The sequence below is a fragment of the Rhinopithecus roxellana genome, unplaced genomic scaffold (assembly GCF_007565055.1).
Source record: "Rhinopithecus roxellana isolate Shanxi Qingling unplaced genomic scaffold, ASM756505v1 contig1635, whole genome shotgun sequence".
NCBI classification, from domain to species: Eukaryota; Metazoa; Chordata; class Mammalia; order Primates; family Cercopithecidae; genus Rhinopithecus; species Rhinopithecus roxellana.
Genome location: NW_022141755.1, coordinates 40141 through 49934, shown reverse-complemented (window position 1 = coordinate 49934; position 9794 = coordinate 40141). Strand labels below are relative to the sequence as shown.

At 45.6% G+C, this 9794-nt stretch overlaps 1 pseudogene; it reads right to left on the bottom strand.

The window, feature by feature from the left end:
• Positions 1 to 5837: 5837 nt before the first annotated feature.
• Positions 5838 to 7280, bottom strand: LOC115895717 (annotated as a pseudogene).
• Positions 7281 to 9794: the final 2514 nt, after the last annotated feature.

Genomic DNA, 9794 nt, shown 5'->3' with positions numbered 1-9794 from the left:
TAGATATATATGGACTTTTAAAAGGGTAACTAACAGGGTGGGGAAAGTTTACCTATATAATTCCATAAATGCCAAAACTTTCCAAGAGCTAAGATAAGCACTGGTAGTTTTTCTCTGCTTATGAACTGATACCCTTTGGTATAAGGACTGACAAGAAACTATACTGCTTAAGTAAAGCAATTTTATCTTTCTAAATCTCCTTCCCAACAATAACAGTAAAGTAACATTAAGCACCTTGACAGCAAGTACTACAAATAACATGACATTTTTTAAAGTTATTTTTAAGAAAAAATACAAGTGCCTTTTCTTCTAGGGGCATAAAACTATCAACAGTCACACAACTGCTTCATTTCTTAAAATTATTAGACACTATTTCTAATGTCACCTCTGGATTTTCATTTTTTCAAACCATGTGCACATACTCTATCTTTGAGAAACTAGAAATCAAAAAAGGAGGTAAGATGTAACATGTTTAATTCAACAAGCATCTGAGAAGTGTATGCCAGGCTCCAACGTAGGCACCTTCAAGAAAGTAATTTTAAGAGGGCAGACAGGTAATAATATTCCAATGCTAACTATAATGATCACTCCATAGAAGGCAGTACCTAACATAGACTGAGGTTATAAACAAATTTCTTAACAGTCCCAGTAACATAACAAACTATATTCACTATAAAAGTTTATTGTTAGTTGTGCTTCTCTGTTAAGTAAAAATATAACTGTAAAACATCAAATAATCTAGCTATTTTGGGCCCAAAACTGCTACGCCAATTTTTAAAAGGGGTATAAATATTCCCTAAAAGTTATCATTAAGGGTAAACAACACATTATTGCACTTAAAATTCACATTAAGCTGTCTTAATGTCAAATAGAGGAGGGATTGGAGGAAAAAAATGAAGTCCCGTTGATCATGTAAATAAAAAACTGGTATAGATCTCTGTGACCTCCTAACACAGGCCCACTCACCACTCCCCATCCCATGGCCTTAAAATAGAACCTTGGATATGTTCGTAACAGCTGACATACCAATAGCAGAAACTTGCTCAGTGGGCTGCCTTTTAAGTTATCAACAAACAAAAACCAACAATGTCATAGCATTTTCCATCTCCAACAGAGAAGAGCAAGTTTTGCTTACAACTGCAACATCAAACAAATAAATCAAACACATGTATTAGCTACACTGAATTTCTCAAGTAAATTAAACTGTAGTTCCAGTCAGTTTATAAAAAGTTGCTCCTATGATCACACTCGTGTAATTCCCTTGATATAAAAACCAAATCAAACTGTAAAAAAAAGGAAAAAAAAACTACACACACAAAAAAGCCCTTACATGTCTAAGTATATTGGCCTCAAAAAAAAAAAAAAAGAATCTGAATCATGCTTCAGTGAAGGCCAGGTCAAAGCAAGAGGGTTTTATTATACTTCACTTCTTTCATCACAGAAATCTATTTCCCTGAAAAAGGAAACCAAAAACCATTTGCTCTTATGAGAAACTGACCAATTTCAATCAGCTCCAGGACAGTGACAGTGACCAGTGAAGCATTAACAGAAATAAAATGTGCATAAAGCATTTAAGAAGTCAAATTAACTTGATTTAACTTGACATTCTCAGTCATTTAGGAAAAAGTGTTCATCCCAAATAGGCTAGTCAATATGGCTAGCAAAGAGACCTATTTCCATCAACTCAACTGTGTTACAGTCGGATACAACTTTTACTACAAAACATGCAAACTGGATACAGTTTACAAAGGAATCACCTTCCACCTACAGGGAAATTTAGCTTTAAAAGTACAGAATGAATGTTTAATAAATGACCCATAATGATACAACTGATCTTTCCCATGACTGCCAATATATAGCTGCTGACACCTCCTGGGTGAGAAAAGATAATGGAAAGAAGTGATTATAAATAGTAGCTTCCTTCTTACTACAACTAATTCAAGGGCTGTGTACAAAAGCAAAATCTTAGTTCCTAAAGAGATTATTTCACCTTAAAATCTGTTTGTTACAGATGATGATTACTGACAACAATAATTGCTTCTTCAGACAAAAAAAAACTTTGTAAGAAATCTCTATAGCAAGAGTCCTCTCAATACCAACAACCACGTAGTTCTTAAGTCCAAGCTTTTGTAAATGAATTCTCAGAAAAAAAAAAAATGATGGTAAGAAAACCTTATGATACATCCAATAACAAAGGCAAACAAAGTGAAAATAAACATTAACATGAAAAAGTATCAACTATTTAAGCAAGTTTTAACAAAATATTTTTACTCATATATTTAAAAGAGAGGGAGCAGGCAGGGTACAAACTAAACTGAGGTCGGAAAGAAAGTTTATTATAAACACAAAAAGACCATCAGAAAATGAAAATGTGTTTTTCAAATCAGTAATAAGGCATTCTAATCCATCTGCTCTCTTTTTCTGAGCCACACACTAATTTTTCTGATATCCACGATAAAAAGATTTAGACTATCCTTCCTCATTATACATTTTTTATTTCCATATCAGCAGCTTTAACCCCTCCTCCATCTAAAAAACTGAAAACTCAAAATCTGCTTTAAAAATACTAGTTCTCCATTTTCCCCTAATACAGGATTGCTAAGTCTGACTGTATTCTTCACCTTCTCAATTCTGAATTACAAAACTTTATTAAAACAATTTGCATTCAACTATTGTTGTTTCATTTTCATGACAAAAAAAAGTTTGTTTTTTAAAAAACTATATATTAACTGCTCTAAGGGTTCAGTTGAAAACTTCTCTCTAAAGGTAGAGCAGTTTAAGACCTAGGTTTTATGTGTAATCCTATAATCATCTCTATCTTCAATAAAAGGTTTCAAACTCAAGTTTATGTCCTTTATATGACGGGCCCAACCCAATATGTATTCATAACTTTAACAAACAACCGTGTTGAAGAGACTTGAGTGGAAGAGCTGGCACACACACCCCCACCACCAGCAACAGCCAAAAAACAAAACAAAAACAAAAACAAGCAGTAAAACAAAAGGACTGTCCACAATCAAGATACAGCCTAAAGGTTAACTTGGCAAGGAATTAAAATACTTATTCTAAAACATCCAAGTCTTAATCGATTAACTAGGAAAACCAGCACACTTAATCCTCAAATTTGTAACTAGCCAAATGGAAATTCTTAGGCTGACAAGTTAATTTTTTAAAAGCTTATTCTTTGAAAAATATTTTAAAACAAAAAATTTAAAATCTCATTTAAAATTCCTAATTATCAGAAAATACATCTACTCTAAGTACGATGTTAACTTCATTAAACCAATCACTAAAGTAAAATTTTTAGTAAATTTTATCTAAATTGAAAAGTAATTTTTCAGCCAAGCATTATAGGAAAAAAAAAAAAAATAATGCCTAACCAGAAACAAAAGTCATGATTAATTTGTTTTGAACAATGACAAACCACAAAGGGGTAAAGCACAAGATGCCAAATTTCACAATTAAATCATCCAGAAAAAAAAAAAATGTGATGGACTTCAGAAACCAATATTTTTCTGAAGTCAAATTAAGTTTATAATAAGACTAACAATTACAGGAAGCAGCTTATTCCACACTAAGGAATAGCCCTTTTTCCTGCATGTTTGTACTGGTCTGATAAAAAACAATCAAGCTTCCTTGTCATTATATTGCCCGTTTTAAACATACTATATGTCACACAGAAGCAATCTTTCCACTAAAGAGTTGACAAGGCAAAACTGAAGACAGAGTGAGATGAGAGACGGGGTAAACCACATTAAAAGGGGAGGGGGAACAAACATTATCTAGGCGATATCATAGTGGTCTCCTATATTTAAAACGCAAATGAAAACTATTTCCAACCAGAGGGAAATAAGCCTTTGTTAGAGATAATGACATAATTAACATTTCTGGATTTGAAAGATTAAAAATTATTAAAGCCTAAGGTTGGAAACTTGATAACAAGGAATCAGCTCTAAATTTAGAGATTTTAGATCAACATAAAAGCACAAGAAGCCTTTTAAAACTAAAGAAACTCAAAAGTATGCAGTTTCTTAAATAGTATACGTAAGGTGAAAGTATTTTCACATTTTTGGAATCTCCTATAGCCTTTGAATTCAACATTTCAAGAATGCAATTTAATTTTAATTAACCCTAAATATTGCCAAGGCCTATTTTCATTTTACCGTCGATAAAGGATTCCTTCTAAACAACTGCACTCAAGAAAAACAACTTTCACCAGAAATTGTTACTAATACTACTTAAACTTTAACTTAACCGAAATATGCCAAGGAGAAAATATTAAGAGCGTTATTTTTGAAACGTCATGACGTTGTGCTAATAAATTTAAGGAAAGTGTTTTCAATGTTCGAAAACACTATATAAATACATGATGACAAATCAAATAATCTATAATTTAAGTTTCAACTAAATTTAATATAGGTCAGATTACTGAGTATGTCACACATTTGGTTCCAACCGTTTCCATGGTTAAAAAAAAACTGGCGCCCCTTAGCGCTCACATTTGGAAATACTCAATTTAAGAGTTCCAGCAATTTTTTTTTTTTTTTTTTTTTTTGACATTCCAGAAAGTTTTCTGCCTCCACAATCTTTCAAATGCCAACACAAATAGGAAAAGCAGAACCCTTTAAAGGGACAGCTCAAGTTTTCTCTGGAGCAACTTGAAATTAACAGATTTGCTGTTCCAACAGTGGAAAATGCCCATTTCAATGCTGGTGAGTGCTGTATGTTTAACATATGGAAGCAAAACGACGAGAAAGCCGTAACACCTAACCATTGTCTACTTTTAAGTTGTTTCTATGACTTTCAAGACAATAAAACTCCTGGGATTTTTCTGTAATCATCTTTTTATCATGGAAACATTTCCGGCCTTTTGTTCTCTAATCACATTCCAACTCCCCAAGCTTCAAACTCCTGTTCCCCGACTCTATTTTTAAAATCTCGAAATTCTTGCGAAAAATCTAAACTCCATTGTTCATCTCTTCAACCTACAGTTTTCAGTTTCCTTTACACAGTCCTCCGGTGATGCCTCTGAGCAGAAAAAAACAAAAAACAAAAAAACTCCTGGCTAGTCGATTTTCGAAACACTTTTTTGTGGTCATTTTTTTTTTCTCTAGGCGTCCACAGAAACCCACAGCTACTAGAAATTAATACTCCAGATACTGCTATGAAAACTTCTTAAGGAAATTCCAGAGTTGGTCAACATTAATCTTCTTGTCATTCTTCGCTCCCCACAGCGCTCCATAAAGCTTTTTGAAAACTTCGGCTCAATTTGATTTCGCCCTTTCCAAACGTCTCGATTCCCTGTCCTACAAACTCGGGCGGCTGCGTCCCCGGGAGTAAACCCTCCGCCCAAGTTCTTCCTAACTCAGGCTGCGCTCCGATCTGTCATCGCGTTATTTCGCACTCCACCCCCCCAACCCCGAAAAGTGAAGTTCAACTCCCTAACAGTTCTCGCTTCCCCAAACAAAAGGGAAAAAAGTGCTTTTCGCCGTCACTTCGTCGTCCTTGTCGGCTACGCCAGCATAATTTCGGTCTCCTATAGAATTTCTTTAAACTAACGAACCCCACTCTGACTTCCACTTAGTATTTACCAGCTGCACCAACTCCCCAAGCACGAAACCCCGCTTTAGTCCTCATGGGAGGGGAGAGCTCCCGAACGCGAGGCAGAGGGGATCCGCGCAGAGCAAGCTCAGGAGGTCGAGGGGAGGAGCGGGGCCCGCGCCGGGGACACGCGCGTCCTCCAGGCCGGCGGCGCGGCGTGGGCCTGCTCTCCGGAGGGCTTGGCGAGGACCACCCACCCCGCGCCCCCGCTGGCCTCTCAGAAATGTGACCGCCAAAGCCAGAAGGGCCGCAGGGTTCGCCCCGCAGCCCTCCGCACCGCACAAACTTGGGCGCCAGCGGCGCGGGGTCCTGGCCGGGCAGGGGGCGTCCGGCCCCGGTGGGTCCACCCCGGCCCGACCGCCGCCGCCGCAAGCCCGGCCCGGCGCCTCCTTTGTGCGCCCTCTCGGCCTCCCAGTCCCCCCGGCGCGCGGTCCCGCCCGGCCGTGACCTTCCCGCCCTCCCCACCATCCCAAGCAGGGAAAGGGGCCGCCCCGGCGGGGATCGGGCCGGGGCCGGGGCCCCGGAGACGCTCACCTTCGTCCAGCAGCCGCTCGAGGTGGTTGAAGATCCCGCAGAAGTTGGGCAGGCTGCTCATGAGCTTCTTGTCGTTCATCAGCTGCATCAGGTAATCTGGGGTGGGCTTCGGCTTCTCCTTCGTTTCCATTTCCCCGACCATATTCCAGGCTCCGCAGCTCACTCCGCCCGCCGCCGCCGCCGCGCCGCCGGAGGAGGGAGGGCGGGGCGAGCCCCGGCCGCGGGCCGCTCGGGACCCGGCGTCCCGCTCCGCGCCGGCTCCCGCTCTGGCTCCCGCGCCGAGCCCCGGGCGGCCGGCACCGCGCGCTCGCCCGCCCCCGCAGGCACTTTCCGCCCCCGACGCGCTCCCTGGCGCCGCCGCTCTCGGCCGCCCGGCTCGGCGCGTCCCTCACGAGGCCGGCGGGCGGGCCGGAGGCGGGTCTCGGCTGACCGAGTGCGGGCGCGGGGCGCGGGCCGCTGGCGCCCGAGGAGGAGCCGGGGCCGCCGCTCGCTCGTCTGGTCGCGCCCGCTCAGCGCCGCCGCCGCCTGTGCCGCGGGCTCGGGGGTCTCTCTGGGCTGGTCCCCGCCGCGGCGCCTCTGCCGCTGCCGCCGCGCTCTGACTGCGCTCCTCCTCTTCCTCCTCCTCCTTCTCCTCCTCCTCCTCACTCACTTGGCGGCGGAGTTCGCCTCAGTTCAGGCGGCGCTGCCAGCGGCGGCGGCAGCAGCGGCGGCGGGGGGGAGGGGCGGCGGCGCGGGGAGGGCCGGGGGCGGGCGGCGGGCGGGCCGCGCAGGGCGGCCGTTAGCGGGGCCCGGCCGGCGCGCTCCCGCTGCCCGCCCGCCGCCCCCCCGACCCGGGCATCAGCCGACGCCGTGCCCCCTCCTCCCTGCCTCCCCCGGCTGGGCCGGGGGCGACGGACGGCGGCGGCGCTCTCGGCGGGCCCGGGCCTGGCGCAGGGACTGGGTCGCCGCCGTGCGGGGCGCCCGGGGCGGGTGGTGTGGGCTGTGGGGGCCGACGGCCGCGGGGGCGCGGGGCTTTCCACGTACGGGGCGGGCGGGGCTCGGGCGCGGTTGGGGCTGGCGCGGCAGGCGGGAGGAATTCCAGCGGGACGCGCCAGCGCTGCCTCCGCCTCGCCTCCCGTTACTATAGTTTTTTCAGAACCTCTCATCCACCCCGCAGAAAAGAAATTTTTTTTAACGTCCTGTTGCTTCACGGGGGACTTTCGGGGTGGGCGTCACGTGGCCCGACACGTAGCCGTGGGGCTCCAGAGCGCGTGCGCGCGTCGAGCCCCGTGGCCACGCCCCTTCCGAGGGTCGCTCCGCCCCCGCCGGGCCCCGCGAGCGCGCGGTGGGGGAGGGGAGGTCCCGGAGCGCGCCTGCGGGGGCGTGGGCGGGCTGGGGGCGATGGCCGCCTAGGGGCTGGGGCTGGCAGTTTAGGATCCGATGCTGGCCAGTCGCCCACGGTGCGGAGGGCTGGTGGGCTTGACCTGGCCGTCGGGCCCGCCACCTCGCGGGTCTTGGCTGCGGGGCGGGGGTGTGGCGGGGGAGCCGAGAACTGGAGTTTGAGGCTTTCTGAGGCGCGTGCCGCGGCGTCCGCCTCTGCGGGATAGGGCGCCCGTCGCGCCGGGCTGCCGCTTTGTCGCCGAGGGAACCACGCGCGACGCCCCTCCCGTCGCCGCCGTGGCTCCCTTCCGTGTTCGTGATTTGCTGAGAGGCTGGAAAGCAGCACGGCGGAGAAGCCCCCGCTCGCCAGGCGGGAAGCGTGCGCGGACACGCGTGCGCCCCACGGGGCGGTGGGCGGGCGTGGGGGGTCTGGGCCAAGCGGTTGACGCGCCGCCAGGGAAGCGATCTTGTTGCACCTTCCCGTTATTCTGAAAGCAAATCGTAGCGAGACCCTAGCGCAGCGGCTTAGCGAATAGTAAGGGGAGCGTTAGTCGTGCTCGAAATGCTTCTTTCGCGATGGTATCAGTGTTCCGTGAGGGAATGAAGCCGCAGTAGGAAATAAAGAGCCTGTGCGCGTAGTCTGAAAAGCAGAAGTCAACATTTTTACAGAAGAAGAAAGAATACTGAGGCAAGAGGTCTTTCTCTACAGTGTGGTGGATTTCCAACATTTAGATTTGTTTGGAAGGATTTTCTGAGCTGCAACAATGAAGTCCTCCTTGATCTATAGAAGTCGACAGTCCCTAAATCTACATCTGCATCTGCATTTTGTTGCAAATCATAACATTCCATTAAAATAATGCAGTTATTTAATATCCAGTTGGCCATCCTGAGAGTCATTCGCGGCTGAAATTTACTGTTAATCATTCTGTCTTCTGACTTAACAGTGAACGTAGGTGATTTTTTTTGTGAAATGTTGCTTCACACGAATTCTGAAAATCACCTCTAAGTTTGAGTTGTACTGAAGGCACTATAAGAATTTCAAACGAACGCTGAGTGGCCAGTAGCTTCTGGCCTTTTCATTTAACAAGCACAGAGTTCGTTTGTAAAATTAAGTTACTTTGACAGAGGAAATGTAATAGCCGTGGTAGACGACGTTAAAAATGTAACTCAGATATTTTAAATTCTCCAACAGCCGTATCTGTTTTAGAGCCACAGAATATTTACTTACTGAATTGCCTATTTAAAGATGAACTTTCTAAATGTAGGGAATAGTAAGTTGCAAAAAAGCTCTGGTCTCTGAGTAGTGAATGCTGTTTCAGTACCTAAAAAAATAAATAGTTATACAAGGTTTTGATGCTGCTGCTAGTATAAAAGATGCAACCCCCTTAATGGCCTGCTTATTTCTTAAGCTCCTAGGCACTATGCCGAATGTTCTACATACATATCTCATTTATCATCAGTACAAGTTGGGCTTAGGTTAGACTGTTATCCCCATTTTACAAATAAGGGGAAACCCAAGAAAGATGAAGTTAAGTACCTTGTGCACGAATACAGCTAATGAGTACTGTGTCTGGGATTATAATCCAAGTATGTTTTATTCTAAAGCTTATGTTTTTTTTTTGCTTTTTTCCTCGCCCTATCCTTTAAATCAGGTTGAATTTTATGACAATATTCCACCATTTTTGACCCATAGAAAAGGCAGTGTCATAAGGCTCAACCACTTAAACCAGATTAAAGAACAATGATAGGCAATTTTCATTTCCTATGTATTAAATCTTTTATGGTTACAGCATTAGATAATAGCTACAGTGTTTACTTTTTTTTTTTTTGAAACGGAATTTCCCTCTTGTCGCCAAGGCTGGAGTGCAATGGTGCGATCTCGGCTCACTGCAACCTCCGCTTCCCGGGTTCAAGGGATTCTCCTGCCCCAGCCTCCCTAGTAGCTGGGATTACAGGCATGCGTCACCACGCCTAGCTAATTTTGTATTTTTAGTAGAGACGGGGGTTTCTCCATGTTGTTCAAGCTGGTCTTGAACTCCCGACCTCAAGTGATCCGCCCACCTCAGCCTCCCAAAGTGCTGGGATTACAGGCATGAGCCACCGTGCCCAGCAGGTTACCTTTTCAAATCTGTGTAGATCACTTCACTGACAGTTCCTCAATGGTTTCTTCTCTCAAAAAGAAAAAAAGAAAAAAAATCCGAAGAGCTTACCAAGGCCTGCAAGACGACAGGTGTGGCCCCTGGTGCATCGCTGACCTTATGTCCTTCCTGTCCTCCCACAGCCCACTTGGCTGCACCCCC